Here is a 16,914-nt window from a genome sequence, read left to right on the forward strand (position 1 = left end):
CCCCTGGTGAACACCTAAGGCTCTGCTCCTTACTGATAACAAATGTGTCAAGACAGAAAAAATGGCCCAAAGGAAAGAACAGATCAAAGCCCCAGAAAAAATACAACTAAGCGACAAAGAGATAGCCAACCTATCAGGTGCACAGTTCAAATCAGGATGATCACAGAATTGGTTTATTATGGTCACAAATTAGATGAAAAAATGAAGGCTACACTAAGTGAAATAAATGGAAATGCACAGGGAACCAATAATGATGGGAAGGAAACCGGGACTTAAATCAATGGAGTGAATCAGAAGGAAGAAAGAAACATCCAACCAGAAAATAATGAAGAAATAAGAATTCAGCCCTGGCTGGCATAGTTCAGTGGATTGAATGCGGGCCTGTAAATCAAAAGATCGCAGTTCCATTCCCTGTCAGGGCACATGCCTGGATGGCAGGCCAGTTCCCAGCAGGGGACACAAGAGAGGCAACTATACACTGATATTAACCTCCCCCTCTCCTTCCCTTTCCCTATAAATATAAATAAATAAAATCTTTAAAAAAAGAAATAAAAATTTTAAAAAGTGAGGAGAGGCTTAGGAACCTCCAGAACATCTTTAAACATTCCAACATCTGAATTATAGGGGTACCAGAAGGGGAAGAGGAACAGCAACAAGCGGAAAACTTCTTTGAACAAATAACAAAGGAGAACTTTCCCAATCTGGCAAAGGAAATAGATTTCCAGGAAGTCGAGGAAGCTCAGAGAGTCCCAAAGAAGGTGGACCCAAAGAGGAACACACCAAGGCACAGCATAATTACATTACCCAAGATTAAAATGAAGGAGAGAATCCTAGAAGCAGCAAGAGATAAGGAGATGGTTACTTACAAAGGAGTTCCCATCAGACTGTCAGCTGATTTCTCAAAAGAGACCTTACAGGAAAGAAGGGGCTGGAAAGAAGTATTCCAAGTCATGAAATCCAAAGACCTACATCCAAGATTGCTCTATCCAGCAAAGCTTTCATTTAGAATGGAAGGACAGATAAAGTGCTTCTCAGATAAGATCAAATTCAAGGAGTTCATCATCACAAAGCCCTTATTATATGAAATGTTAAAGAGACTTTTCTAAGAAAAAGAAGATAAAGAACATGTACAGTAAAATGACAGCAAACTCACAATTATTAACAACCATAACTAAAACAAAAACAAAAACAAGTTAAGCAAATAACTAGAACAGGAACAGAAGCACAGAAATGGAGATCATATGGAGGGTTAGCAACAGGGGAGTGAGAGGAGGAGAGAGGGGAAAAAGGTACAGAGAATAAGTAGCATAGGTGGTGGGTAGAGCATAGACAGGGGGAGGGTAAGAATAGTATGGGAAATGTAGAAGCTAAAGACCTGGTAAGTATGACACATGGACATGGACAATCCCCCGCTAAAGTGGAGGAATGTCAGTGGGAGAGGGTGTGCAGGGTGGAGGGGAGTGAAGGGGGGAAAATGGGGCAACTGTAATAGCATAATAAATAAACTATATTTAAATATATATAAATAAATTAAAATGTGAAAAAAAGAGAAAGAGTGCTCAGAAGGGCCATCAGATCATCTTACTCTGATTTTGGCAGTAAACCTGAATTTTTCTGAACACAGTGCTGAGTTTGTGCCTCACAAGTGAAGCATGATAATAAGAACTTGGAGAGGATCTCACAGGGATATGAGTTTAAGAAACATATCTAGGTTGAATTCCTAGAGAGCAGAGGTAATTTAGTGAAAAGGAAAGATGTACAGGGATGCCTACTGTCCTGATGACTTAGGCAGACTACTCAAACCAGAGGAGTAGACATTGTATGACAGGTTAAAGTTAGACAGAATTTCCCCTTGTAAGGACTGTGAAGGTCTTGAAGAGGAAGGGGTGGAAGATTGTCAGGAAGACTGAAGAGAGAAGGATTGCTAAATAGTGTTAATGCTAGTATTTTTAAAAGTTAAGATAGTTTAAGGATGAGTAAAGTTATGCTGAGTCAGGGTGGTGGTGGGCTTATTCTCAGTAATCTCTCTGGCCCTGAGTACGCCTATCAAGGCTTATTCTACCCTGTTGCACTTGAAGGGCCAGGGAAATGATAAGGAAAATGGGGAGGGAGAAAGGACAATGGGAAAGGTGACAGTAATGACTATGGGTACACAAATTGCCCACTTCCAGTAACACTTAGGTCTTCCAGGGTCTTTGATATGAACTCTGTTCAGGAAAGCAGTGTGGCTTAGGGTTATAAACATTGGTTTTGCAGTCAGACCCACTGGTCCCAGGACTGTTTGTATATGGGCTGAACAACCCTCACTTGACAAGTACTTTCCAGTCTCAGTGTTCTCTCTAGAATGGAAGCCCCATGAGGACAAGGACTTAGCCTTATTCACTATAATGTCCCTAAAGCCTCATAGAGCACCTGGCAATACATATTTGCTGAATGAATAAATTGACCTGTAAAATGGGATAATGTTAGCATTACTGCAGAGGCAATAAAACATAGTAATAAAAAACATGGACAATGGAGCCAGACTCCTTTAATCTGAACTCAGGCTCAGCCACTTCTACCACTGTCACTTTGGCAGGTAAGTGAATCTCTCTATGCCTCTCTATACCTCAGTTTCCTCATTTGTAAAATAGAGACAATAGGACATCTACCTCAATAGGTTGTGGTGCAGCTGAAAACCAGTTAATAGCCCTGGTTGGTGTGGTTCAGTGGATTGAGTACCAGCCTGCTGATCAAAAAGTTGTCAGTCGAGTCTGGTCAGGGCACTTGCCTGAGTTTCAGGCCAGGTTCCCAGTTGGGGGACTACAAGAGGCAACCAATTGATATTTCTCTTGCACATTGATATTTCTCTCCCTCTCTTTCTCCTTCCCTTCCTCTCTCTCTAAAAGTAAATAAATAAAATCTTTATAAAATAACAAGTTAATAGGTGTGAAATGTATAAAATAGTTCCTGACTATATATTTGTTGGATATTATTAGTATGAGGATTAATTGATAAAATCCAGAAAAAAATACTCAGCATTTCAGGTTTGATTCTATATACCCCTACACTATTCAACTCTCATATAATGAAATGTAACAGATATTGTTATTAAATATTTTTAAAAATAAAAATAAGCACTCAGCTCATCACCTTCCATATTGCAAGCTCTCCATGAATGTTAGCTATTCTTATTGTTGATATTGCTGTTTTTGTTATAAGAAAACCAATCTGATGTCCCCAGGCCTGCTGACTGTTAATAAGGCAATAGGTTCATCTTCAGGGTTAACTTGGGAAAGGAGCAGGCTTAAGGAGGAGGGATCCTCAGGAAAACTGCTATTGGCATTGAATAAGGTGGAAGTAGTGGGAACCCAGCTGGTTGAAATGTTTAGCCTGAGGCTACAGACACAGCTTTGAACAAGAGAAAAACAGGAGAAAAAGAGGGATGTGAAGAAGCACAGACACTGGGTAAAACTTGTAATATACCAGACCAATTTCTTCTTCTGTACAGTTTGTTACTTCTATTTACTCATCAGAGGGGCTGGTTCAATTCCTCAAGAAGTATTTAGTACCAGTAGAAATTGGGACTATTTTTTTCAGCATTGCAATCAGGGTCTTGGGAAACAGAAATGCATTAAAAGGCAACCTTGTCTCTTGGGTTTACAATCTCTTGAGAAAATAACATTAGACAAAAACCCAAGATTGTGTATAAATATGACCCAAAGTGGACAAAACAGATCACTGCCATGAGTTAAGACAAGGGAGACATCAATTCACCTGTTCATTCTTGCATATATTCATTATTTAGTTGACACTGAACACCCACTGTGTTGAAGATCATAAAGGATTGGAAGCTTAGTAAGCTACATGCCTGTCCTCAAGGAACATGTACTTTCATGAGGAACTGTTGGTGATCTGTATGAGAATAGCCCTGATACAGGGTAGAATGCCATCTTGTCTAAGAAGCTTGCTTGATGTTAGCATTACCAGAGGAGTCTACCTGGAGTAGTCTCGTACTGCTTTCTGATCATGGTGATTCTTGATTTGATTTGTAGGGTTGGTATAGTCTAAACAGATGGGACATTAGCATGCAGAAATACACTCACAAAAGCAGAGATAAACATGGCTTTTATTTTATTGATTCATGAAGGCATTGAACAAACTTTTTTGAAAATATGTATTGCAGGCCCCCCACCTCCTCCTATCCAAAAGTAGAGTGTTCCTATGAAAAATTTGTATGCCAGAATGCATTAAAGCAAAGAAGCAATTACCATTAATTTATATGAAAAAATTGTGAGCATTCCGGATCCAAAAACTAACCTACTCAGTCATAGAAATACACTTAATTACACAGCTTTTATATTTGTGTATCATCCTCACAAGCTCTCTTAAGCTTTTCTAATACCTTAGGACACATCTTGCTAATGGATACACAAAATAAATTGAGATAAAGTACAGAGGCTCACACAGTTCGAAGCTATGGAAGCTTGATGCTAAGATGCTGAGTGTAGTTCCCAGGAACAAAGCTTGGGGAAGACACTCTTGCGGCTAGGGGTATGTACCACCTCTAAACAGAATGGTTCACAACAAAACTAATGCTGAACACTATTTTCACCATTTTTTGTAAAAGTGAAAATCCTCTTTGTATTTTTTTGGTTAGTGAAAACAGGTACTACTGTAGATCTTTTGTAAAAGCAAAATGGCTTTAACCCAAATGTATGAAAGGTCAGGGATACGGCTGAAATATGAGTAAGACATTCCTTCCCTCAGGTAGTTTGCAGTCTAAAGAGGGTGTCAGACACATAAAAAAGGTATATTACATTGTGATAAGTGTAATAGTGAAGGTATGTGTGAAGTAGCATGCAAAAGGATAATGAGATAGGGGCTCAGTGAGTGACAAGGGAATCAGGACAGTGCAGGCACAAGGGACAGCCTGTGCAAAGGCTCTATAGGAAGAACACTGGATGCCAGTGTATAAGGCTAAATGAAGAGTGATGGGAAATAAGGTAGTTAGACAGAGAGGGATTAGATTATGAAGGTGCTGAGAGGGCAGTGTGTGAACTTTGAGCTTTATTCAGAGGACTGGGCAATCACCTAAAGGTTTCGGGGGATGTGACAAAACACATTTGCATTTGGGAAAGATAATGATAACAATGTTTTCTTACCTGATTTAGGGCCAGCTGTGGTTTATAAAGCTCAACCTCACAATAACCTTTATCGTATCCAGAAAGATGTACCAAATTTGCCCAAGGTCACTCAAGTAGTAAGGAGCAGAAAGATTTCCTGTTTTCAAGGCCAAACTCTTAACCCCTACACTCTGCTACCTCTCTCTGACTGCTGTGTGCGTGTGTGTGCATGTGTGTGTGTGTGGCAGGGGTGGGGTGGAGGGATGGCAAAAGAGCAGGCAGACTTTTTTAGTCTGTAGTCAGACTAAAAAATAATGAGGCCAGAACTAAAGTGGTAGGAGTAGGAATGTAGAAAAGAGAGTCCAAAAATATTTAGAAAATAGGCTGTGCTGGGTGTTGTGATTGATGAGATGTGTATTATTAAAAGAGATGGAGGACAAGAATGACTCCAAGATTTCCGCTCCTATGACTGTGTTTCTTGTGGGGCCATCAGCAGTGAGAACCACAAGAAGTGAAGGAAGTGGATGTGGAGACAATAAATTGAGGTAGCTATGGGACATCATGGTGGAAACCTTAGCCACCAGTAGTGGAGTATACCCAGCAGGAGCTCAGGAGCCAGGTCTGGGCTGGAGGCAGAGACTGGGACATCTGACAGGTTGGCTAGGATGGGTTGAGATGATTACACTGTAGAGCGCATAGACGACATATGGAATTAAGTTGGAAGACAATGAGGAGTCACTAAGCCCCTTTCATTAGGAAAGCAGCATGGTCAGTGACAGCTTTTGAAATGTCAAGCCTTAAACTAAAATATCCAAGAACTAAAATGGAACTTTATTTCTAGCCCTCATTTTACTCTGTGGTGAAAATAACACCTCGGCAAGGATCAGCCAGCAACCCCATGCTCAGGGGCTGTGGGGCTTAGTAAGCATTGGAGAAGACAGTTGGTCCTTGACTGTTGTCACCTTTCATGCCAGGGATCCCAAGACATTTTAATTTCTGAGTGCTGTAGGCTTGCTCCCTGAGAGTTCCCACTGTACTCTCCTTGTCAGGACTTCAAGGTCTCTCCTGGTCTGGATATGGTGAAAGGGCAGAGGGGTCCCAGCTTGTGTCTTTGTTTTTCTTTTTTCTCATAGCACTTCATAACTCAAAGGTAAAGGATGAAAAAATGTTAGAGGATGAAATGGAGGGGGAAATATTAATAAATTTCTTAAAATATTATCCTGCCACATAATACAAATCATATTTTGGGGGAACCAATTCCCAACATTGGATAGGGTCTAATGTAGTGAGGAGAGGACAGAGGAGCAGAGAGACAAATTAAGAGAGACCACCACCCTCACATGGGTTGAACAGGACTGTTTTGTTTTTTTTTTTTTTTAAGATTTCATGTATTTTTTAGAGAGAAGGGAAGGGAGAGAGAAAGGGAAGGAGCAAAACATTGATCGGATTTTGCAAACCCCCAGCTGGGGACCTGGCCTGCAACCTAGGCATGTGTCCCAACTGGGAATTGAATTGGTGACCTTTTGATTTGCAGGTCAGAGCTCAATCCACTGAGCCACACGAGCCAGGACAGGACTGTGTTTTTGATAATGCACTTACCCCTCTCATTTGACCCTCACAGTGACTCTGGTCTGTCAGTTGGTACTTATTACCTGAATTTTACAGATAAGGGCATTGGGAGAAGTTAACAAATTAGACGAAAATCACCTAGACAGCAAATAGAAGAGCTCAGCCTTAAAACCTAGGTCTTCTGATGAAAATCTTTAAGAGAAAAAGAATCCCTTGCGTATTCTCCACCCTCCTTACATCCCACAACATCAAGTTGCCTCCTCAGGAATAAGGTGTTCTAAACATCAGAGCCTAAAGGTGCCTTTGGAGGCTGTATCTTGAGAGAAGATCCCACTGGGAAACAAGGCCATATTCCTCAAAGCATTCCCCTGGGCTTTGTAAGGGACTTCCAACTGAGAGGTGCTTCCAATGCCCCAAGTCAACTTCTGAAGGCCCCTGGAATTTAACTGCTGCTGATCGCTGCTGTGTAAAGTCAGCTGCGACAACTACCTTGTAATTCTCACTGATGAATCCCCTATACACACTTTCAGATTCTAACCTGCAGATATAACTCCTCGGAGGACACTTTGAGTTAGGAACTTGTTCAAATCATGTAGCCTTTCTAGGAACAGTTTAAAAAAAAAAAATGGTTTATAAACCAGAGGATCGCGGTTCGATTCCCAGTCAGAGCACATGCCTGGGTTGTAGTCCAGTTCCTTGCAGGCCAACTCCCAGCAGGGGACGCACAAAAGGCAACCATACATTGATGTTTCTCTCCCTCTCTCCTTCCCTTCTAAAGATAAATAAATAAAAAAAAATGGTTTATAATTTCTCCTTTGTAATCAGGAGTGAGAGGATGGATTTAGAGGAGAAAGGAAGTACTGATGGGGAGGCAGGGAATCCAGGATTTGAGCAGTGAAGTTCAAAGGAGAGGCATGATCCTTGTTTCTGGAGATGAGAGGCTCGTTGAAAATTCCTGTAAAGATAAAAGAGAGAAAAAATAAGGTGTGGTAGGTGGAGCCCTGTCAATAAAGAGAAACTGAAGTTTCTATTTTCTCACTGGATTGCTGGGATTCAGGGTCCCTTGCCCCACCCTCATCCTCTGCAGGGATCTCCACTTCAACAAAGCTACCCTTCAGGTCTCCCACCCTTCTCTTCCTTGCTCCCCTATAGGACCTTCTTCCTCCACCATTTCTAGAGTTTGTGCATTGCAACCCCTAAAGATTCATTTGCCATCACACTTTCTGTATCTCCCTCCAGTGTTCTTTCTATCTCCTTGCCCCTGGAGTTTGATCTAAGCTTCCAGCCCCAGAGGCCTGTATTGCTTATTCCAGTGGTTCTTAAACTCTAGCCTGCACCAGGACCACCTGGAGAGCATTTTAAACACAGATTGCTAGGACTCCCAGTTTCAGTTTCAGTAGGCCTGGGGTGGGGATTGAGAATTTACATTGCTAACACATTGCTAAGTGATGCTGATATTACATGGTCATTTGTTTTGCCTTAATTACATACTGTCCTATATTGATACCTTAATTGAGTGTGTATATCCTGCCTCCCATATGAAACTGTGAACAGTTCAAAGGCAGTGATGTGGAAAGTACTTGACTGTATCCTTCACAGTACCTCCTGGCAGACTTAGAGCAGGTACTCAATCCCAATATAATTTATTAATTAATGTGAAGAGTTAGTATTGATTTTAGGTTAAATTATGAATTAGGGAGTTTGCTTACAGGAACCTCCCACTTTCTTCTTCTTTCCTCCACCAATTTTTGTGCCACTCACTCTTCCTCCTCCAGGCTAAACCAGGCTCCCCCAAAACATATGCCTGCCCTAAAATCCTGCCATCTGCCCTTCAGAGTTGATAGGCAATTCTCAAAAGAAGTTAAACTCAAAAGGAAAGAAGTGAAACAAGGCAGTAACTAGAAAAGAGTATGAGGTCCAGGAGGCTTTCTGTTTTATTTTTCAAAATGAACAAGAGTTGAGCTTATTTAAATACTGATGGAAAGAAACCAGCCAAGGGGGAGAGGTGATAGTATGGAATGAGAAGGTATAATAGATAGAAGAGGTATTTGAGAAGGTGGATGGGCAGAATTCAGAGTACAGAGAGAAGAATTAGCCGAGACAGGAGCAGGGACACCACTCCCACTGTAAATGGAAATGGGAAAGAATTGGTTTAGATGCAGAAACAAGAAGGCTTTAGACTCTAGGTGACTCCTAGCTGTAACATCTTATGAATCCATGACATTAAATTGCCACAGTGTCAGAGGCTTAATATGTCACTTCTCCTTGTAAAGCTTTAACCCAAAGAAATAAATCTATCATGAGAGACTCTCAGGCCATAGGAGGCCTCTTAGTGGGGCAGCAGGGCCTTTGCAGTGACTTTGAACACCTACCATCTTTCTGTACAAGGTAGAATTGGAAAAAGAGGATAATGTGTTCAACTGTAACAATGTAGGGTCTAGAGCAAGGTCACAGAGCTAATAAGTACCAGAACCAGATTTAGAACCATTCTTCACTTCACCCCAGCTGGTCCACCTATCTAATTTATTCTCTGACCACCTAAAATTGCAAGGAAGTGGGGGAAGTATTAAGAATAGCTTCTTTGGTGCCCTCCCTCCAGGAGCTTGCCTGTACCTCCCCATCTCCCTCTACTTCCCCCTAGGCACTTACCTTTACCTTACCTTTACCCTTCTCTCTCCTGATCTCTAAGGGCCCCATCTTTTGCCTCTATAACTTGTTTCCTGAGCCCTTTCTTCTTTCACTCACTTCTTCTACCTCTGTAACTTTCTAAATAGACTTTTTCTTAATAAAAAAAAGAAAGGAAAGGAAAGAAAAAAGAAAGGAAAGAAGAAGGAACAGCTTTTTCCTAGCCCTTGGAATGGAGACTTGGGGTGCTGTGTACATTTCAGATCTTCACAGCGTCAGCCCATCTCCAGGGCTCTGAGAAACACATGAGGGCAATAGAAATAATAACAGCAAAATAACCAACATATCAAATGCCCTTTTGATTAAGTTAACAAGCAAAATCATAGGAAAGGGTCAACAAATGTTAAGTTGTCATCATCATCCTCTCCTCTTCATCATCACCATCATCACCATCATCACTATGTGCCCAGGCACCGCGTTATTTATTTATTTATCTATTTATAAAGATTTTATTTTTTTTTCAGAGAGAGGAAGAGAGGGAGAAAGACAGGGAAGAAAATAGCAATGTGTGGTTGCCACTTGTGCACCCCCCACCTGGGACCTGACCAACAACCCAGGCATGTGCCCAGACTGTGAATCAAACTGGTGACTCTTTGGTTCATAGGCCAATGCTCAGTCCACTGAGCCACACCAGCCAGGGCCACATTTATTTACTTTTAGAGTACATGTTTCTTCTAATTTCCAAAGCAATAGATGGTTAATGTTAAAAAATTCAAACAGGAAAAATATACTATAAAGGTGATAAGTATGGCTTTCCCCCCCCCCCCCCCAAGGAAACACCAAATGACAGATGACCCTGGTGCTGTGGGAGGGCCTGGGTGGCCTGGAATGGTAAGCTGCTGGCAGCTTCCATGAAGAATTTGGCAGCCACATCCAGGGCTGAGGTCATGCCCCGGTTAGTGTTAGGGTTGGGGTTGAGCCTGAAAACAAGGAATGGATCCCTGGCACCAAGCTGGGCTCCTTGATCAAGGACATGAAGATCAAGTCCCCGGAGATCTATCTCTTTTCTCTGACCATCAAGGAATCTGAAATCACTGACTTCTTCTTGGAGGCATCCCACAAGGATGAGGATTTGAAGACTATGCCCATACAAAAGCAGCTTTGCACTGGTCGGAGGATCTGGTTTAAGGCATTTGTTGCCACTGGGGACTACAATGGATGTGTTGATCTGGATGTTGAGTACTCAGAGGAAGCAGCCACTGCCATCCATGAGACCACCATCCTGGCCACGTTCTCTGTTGTTCTTGTGCAGTGAGGCTCCTGGAGGAATAAAATCAGCAAGCCCAACACCCTCCATCCAAGGTGACTGGGTGCTGTGGCTCTGTGCTGGTGCCCCTCATTCCCACCCCCAGGGGCGCTGGCATGTGCCCAAGATGCTGCTGCTGATGGCTGGTACTGTGACTGCTATGCTTCAGCCAGGAGCTGCACTGCCACCCTGGGCAACTTGGCTAAGGCCTACTTCAATGCCATTTCTAAGTCCTACAGTATCTCATCCCAACCTTTGGAAAGAGACTGTGTTCACCAAATCTGCCTATCAGGAATTCACTGACAATCTTATAAAGACCCACCGCAGGGTTTCTGTGCAGAGGACCCAGGCTCCAGCTGTGGCCACCACATAATTTTATACATGAAGAATAAAGTGAATTAAGCCTGATAAAAAAAAGAAAAAAAAAGAATTGTGCATGTGGTGTGCTGGCAAGAGGAAAATCTCTGGATAAAGACTGCTTGTGTTTGCATTATGGCTCTACTGATACTAACTCTGATCTTGAACATGTTACTTAACTCCTCTGTGCCTCATTTTTCTCATTTGGTAAATAAGGGCAATAATAGTTCTTATATCATACGGTTCTTGGGAAATTTAAATATGATAAGTACATAAAGCATTGGGCAGAATGGTTGGCACATAGTAAGTAGTTAATATAAGGTGGTTATTATGGATATTATTAGTGTTGCTATTTTAGAAATAAAGTTCTCCACAATTCACATCTTAGAGGTAATATATATTGACTGTTCTTTGCATATTTTTTCAGGTTTTATTCTATCTATATTTACATCTCTCTATCTCTATCTATATGTAATATGGGATCCAAGGTATGTCATACTGTTTCACATCTCTTTGATCACTTTACAAATATTATGGATGATTCTTGAAACAGCACTACAAAGTAAAAAGTACATATTAATACACTATTTTATCTATAAATAAACATTCAATCTTCACATCCAAAATGTTCAAAGGAAACTTCTGGAGGCTGAAGTATAGAGCATAGGTCAGCAAATTTTTTCTGCAGAGGGCCAGGTACAAATAGTCTAAGCTTTGCAACCTTTATGTTTCTGTTAAAACTAGTTAACTCTGCAGTTGCAGTATAAAAGCAACTATAGACAATATGTGAAGGAATGATGGTGGCTGTGTTTCAATAAAACTTTATTAATAAAGATAAAAATGTGAATTTTATATAATTTTCACATATCATGAAATATGAGTCTTCTTTCAATTTTTTCCCCCAGCCATTATTTAAAATTGTAAAAACCATTCTTGGACTTTAGGCTGTAGTGTACAAGACAGCAACAGGCAGCTCAATTTGGCCTTCAGGTCTTAGGGAGCAAACTGGATTGCCATTCTGGAGCCTGGCTAAAATTAGAGATGCGGTGAAATGTAGAGGTCATATCTTAATACAAACTTCATGCCTACTCAGTCAGAAGTACCTCCTCATTTGCTTGAAATGCATTATCCCACCAAATCTGTTTAAATCTTACTCTAGGTCTAGAACACATGCCACATCCTTAGTGAAGCCTTCCCAAAATTCTGCTGAAGAAATAAATGCTGTTCCTTCTTCAGATTCTCATAGCACCTCTTTTACAGGACTATATATTGTATTACTTTTGCCTACCAGAATCCCTAATAGGCCTCAATATTTGGAGTTCAATTTATTCATGTACTTTGCGTCTTAGTTTTCCTATCACCTGCCAGAAAAAGAAACCCATTAGAACAAGTCTAGGGGAATATTTAGAATCAGTAAGATCTTAAGAGACCTAAATTCAGGAAGCCTCTACCAAGGCTAGAGCCATGGTTTAGAAAGGTGACAAGAATCTTTTCTCTCTCTCTGTCTTTCTCAATCTCTCTCTTTCTCTTCCTCTGTCTCTCTTCTTTCTCTTTTTCTCTCTCTCAGACTAAATGGAGTCACATCTCTACTTCTCTGAGTAAGCTGATTTCATTGTGTTTTTTTTTCCTTAGTAGTTGACTCAGTTCAAGAATTAATAGAAATCAACTAGCTTCTGTGAATCCTAATTTTAAGTTTCTGTGATAGTCTTAATGGCCAGGGGAACTGGCTGCATGTATAAACATGAGTGCTAAAGTTTATCTGAGTGGGAGTCCAGGGGTTATTCTCCAAAAATAAAGGGAATGTATTGGGCGTACAACTCAAAATGCCTGCAATACTTGCTGGTCTCGATTATCTCATGATGGCTTGTACTGTGGTTACTTGTGGGCAGCTCCCTCTTTTCCACTGTCTAGACAGTATGCTCCTTTAGAACAGAAACAGTCTTATTCATTTTGGTGTCCCCAGGCCTATCAGTGTTTTGCACACGCCAGGTAATCACAGATGCTTATTAAATTGAATTGAAAACACCACCTTCTATTCAGTCTTTAATGCATCTTTCATCTTTATAAAAGGTATATCTTCCATTGCTAGGCAAAGTTATGTGGCATAAAAGATACATTTCCTTTTTCTGGCTTCAGTATTTTTTAAAAAATTCAATTGTCTTTAGTTCAGATAATTGCATTATTTTCATTCCAGGTTTTCAGAGGTCAAGCAACCTCAAGTCCAGATGCAATATTAATTATTTCAGATCAATTATCTCTTTCCAGTTTTATAAGGCAGAACAACTCAAACTTTGGAGCGAGGTTAGTGAGAAATCCTTTTATATGTACATCTTTGAGTCAGCCCAAAGTGAACTCAAGGCCTGTTTGAACAGAGAATTACTTAGCTGTGGCTAGTGGCCTAGGTAGTTGCTGCCTATATTGGTTTCTAAGCAGACTTGTAAGCAGCTGAGTGCTCTGGATCATACCCTCTGTCCATTAACCAAGGTTAGGGTAGCTCAGCCACTACAGATACCAAGGTCAGTCAGGAAAGGCAGTCCTCTCCTAGCTGGCTCAGTAACTGCTGCAGACTGTCTCCCCATTGTTGATTACATCTTCTTTGATCTGTTCTCTTGGGGGAGATGTTGGCTCATTGTTTACCAAAACCGGTTGCTCCCACCAGTGGCTCTGCTGCCTCTTTCTGCTCTGATGAACTGTAAACTTCACCAAGCAGAAACAGACTTGATTTTCAGGAGGAGATACAGATAGATACAGCCCACAGCAAACATGATAGTGTTATAGCATTGTAGTGTTATAGTTTGTGTATTCCCAGCCTTGGCTAACATTGAGTCTAAAGTCTTTCTTGGGTCTTCTAAATTCCCTTCCACATTCTGATTGGAAGAGAGAGGAGACAGGACAAAGTGGCTTTTATGTCCCATTAAAACACCGGTTGTATTGTTACACATACACTTTGTTCATAATAGGCACCCTAAGACTTTCATAGTTGGGATACTTAATAATGTGGATCAAGCCTGATCTTGTTCCCAAGAGGACTGTGTGTGAGTGTGCAATACAGATGTGCTACATCTCCTCAGGAAATGCATAGAACTCCAATTTATCATTAGTTAACCCACTTAAAAAACTACTATAAATATGAATCAAATACATACGAACTGAAGCAAATTTCTGATTAGCAGTCTCTTTTAAAAGCCTTCATAGGTCTTTCACAACAATTACAGCTTTTTCAGAAAGTTGCCAGGAAAAGAAAAATATGAAATAAGGACTTCCACCAAGATGGAGGCATAGGTGGAAACACTGTGCCTTCTCCCACAACCAAGTTTGAATACAACAAAGGTTTGGAGAAAAAAGGCACAGCCAAAGAACAGAAAATGGAATTATACGGAAGTCCAACAACAACAAACCGTTCAACTGGGACGCGTCACAACACAGTGACTGACTTGCCCTGCTCTGGTGAACACCTAGGGCTCTGATCCTGCTATGTAACAGGCATGAAGAGCCCAAAAGATGGCCCAAGAAGAACTCAAAGTCCCACAGCCGATAACTCTAAGTGACCAAGAGATTGCCAGCCTCTCAGAAGCACAGTTCAAGACACTGTTTATCAGGATGCTCACAGAACTGGTTGGTGATAGTCACAATTTAGAGGAACATATGAAGGCTAAACTAATTGAAATGAAGGGAGATGTACAGGAAACCAATAGGGATGGAAAGGAAACTGGGACTCAAATCAATGGAATGGAGCAGAAGGAAGAACGAAACATCCAACCAGAAAGGAATGAAGAAATGAGAATTCAAAAAAATGAGGAGAGGCTTAGGAACCTCCAGGACATCTTTAAACATTCCAACATCCGAATTATAGGGGTACCAGAAGGGGGAAAGAAACAGCCACGAGTGGAAAACGTATTTGAACAAATAATAAAGGAGAACTTCCCCAGTCTGGCAAAGGAAATAGACTTCCAGGAAATCCAGGAAGCTCAGAGAGTGCCAAAGAAGTTGGACCCAAGAAGGAACACACCAAGGCACATCATAATTACATTAGCCAAGACCAAAATGAAGGAGAGAATCCTAGAAGCAGCAAGAGATAAGGGGACAGTCACCTACAAAGGAGTACCCATCAGACTGTCAGTGGATTTCTCAAAAGAGACCTTACAGGCAAGAAGGGGCTGGAAAGAAATATTCCAAGTCATGAAATCCAAAGACCTACAGCCAAAATTGCTTTATCCAGCAAAGCTTTCATTTAGAATGGAAGGACAGATAAAGTGCTCCTCAGATAAGATCAAATTCAAGGAGTTCATCATCACCAAACCCTTATTATATGAAATGCTAAAGGGACTTATATAAGAAAAAGATGAAAAATGTTAACAGTGAAAGGACAGCAAACTCACAGTTATTAACAACCACACCTAAAACAAAAGCAAACTAGGAGGACAGCTAGATCAGGAGTGGAACCATAGAAATGAAGATCACATGGAGGGTTAGCAACAGGAGAGTGGGAGGAGGATAAGGGGGGAGAAGGTACAGAAAATAGCATAGACAGTAGGTAGAAAATAGGGGGAGGGCAAGAATAGTAGGGGAAATATAGAATCTAAAGAACTTAAGACACGTGGTTATAAACTAAGGAGGGGAGAATGGTGGGGTAGGGAGTGTGCGGGTGGAGGGGAATGAAGGGGGGGAATAGAACAACTGTAATGGTATAATCAATAAAATCTATTTAAAAAAAGAAAATATGAAATAAATGTGCTTAAAAAATGGTGTGTTAAGATCTTGGGGCATTTAGTTTGTTGGCCACTTCCAGGAAGGTTATTTCCTCAGCCTACCCGCTGTGAGCCCATTCTTCTGATTTATTGTAGTATAAGAACAATGAAAAAGCTGTATTCATTGATTCTGAAGGAGGGAGATTTCTATTTTTCATTACAATAATGGCCTATTTTTACCTGCCATCTCTCACCAGAGTTCAGTTATATGAATCACTTATTAATACATTTTTTAAAAGTCAGGTTTTTAAAAAGTTTAAATACATTTTTTAAAAGTTTAAATGCATTTTAAACTTTTTTTAGGGAGAAGGCTATACAAATTTTAGTTCTTAATTTTTACCCATCTCTTAAGGCTTTGGGGGGAAGCGTATTACAATTTGTGGATCACCTAGATGCCTTTGTCTTCTTTCTCTTATACTGTAGGTTTTGGCCACTTAATTTAGTGACTTGAAGCTTATCTGGGAAGAGAAGAAAATGAAATTTAAACTAATATTTTTTAATTTAGTTTTAAAAATGTTTTGTTTGCATGTCTAAAAAAGATTTTATTTATTTTTAGAGAGAGGGAGAAGGGAAGGAGGCAGAGAAGGAGAGAAACATCAATGTGTCATTGCCTCTCATGTGCCCCCAACTGGGAACCTGGCCACAAGGCATGTGCCCTGACTGGGAATCAAACTAGCAACCCTTTGGTTCTCAGGCCAGCACTCAATCCACTAGGCCATGCTAGCAAAGGCTAATAATTTTTAAATTCTAAAACATAAGTTTGTGCCTGGCCTGTGTTGTTTAGTTGGTTGGGCATTGTCCCACAAACTGTTGAAAGGTCACGATTCCAGTCAGGGCACACACCTGAGATGCAGGTTTAGTCCCCAGTAGGGACACAATACAGGAGGCAGCTAATCATTGTTTCTCACAAATAAAAATTAAACATGAGTTCATCACATGCTGTTCTGAGATTCTCGAACTCTACTCTGGATTACTTTGAGGCATTCTTTCAAATAGTATTTTTTAAATAACATTATTTCTCCTAAGATGCTCTGTGTGGAAAATATTTTCCTTGAGTAGTTATGTTTACAGACTAACAGTTCAAGTGGAACCTAATTAAGGTAAAACAAATGATAATGCAATTAGAATGTCTTTTCAATTATCTGTGGTTCAGAAAAATCAAAGGCAAGATAAATAATATGAAAGCAGTAAAAAAGCAGGAGTT

General features: G+C 40.6%; 1 pseudogene; it reads left to right on the forward strand.

Moving 5' to 3' along the window:
* Positions 1 to 10,317: 10,317 nt before the first annotated feature.
* Positions 10,318 to 11,012, forward strand: LOC118982131 (40S ribosomal protein S2-like; annotated as a pseudogene).
* Positions 11,013 to 16,914: the final 5,902 nt, after the last annotated feature.

The sequence above is a fragment of the Sturnira hondurensis genome, unplaced genomic scaffold (genome assembly GCF_014824575.4).
Source record: "Sturnira hondurensis isolate 20B ecotype Veracruz unplaced genomic scaffold, ASM1482457v3 Scaffold0024990, whole genome shotgun sequence".
Classification (NCBI taxonomy): domain Eukaryota; kingdom Metazoa; phylum Chordata; class Mammalia; order Chiroptera; family Phyllostomidae; genus Sturnira; species Sturnira hondurensis.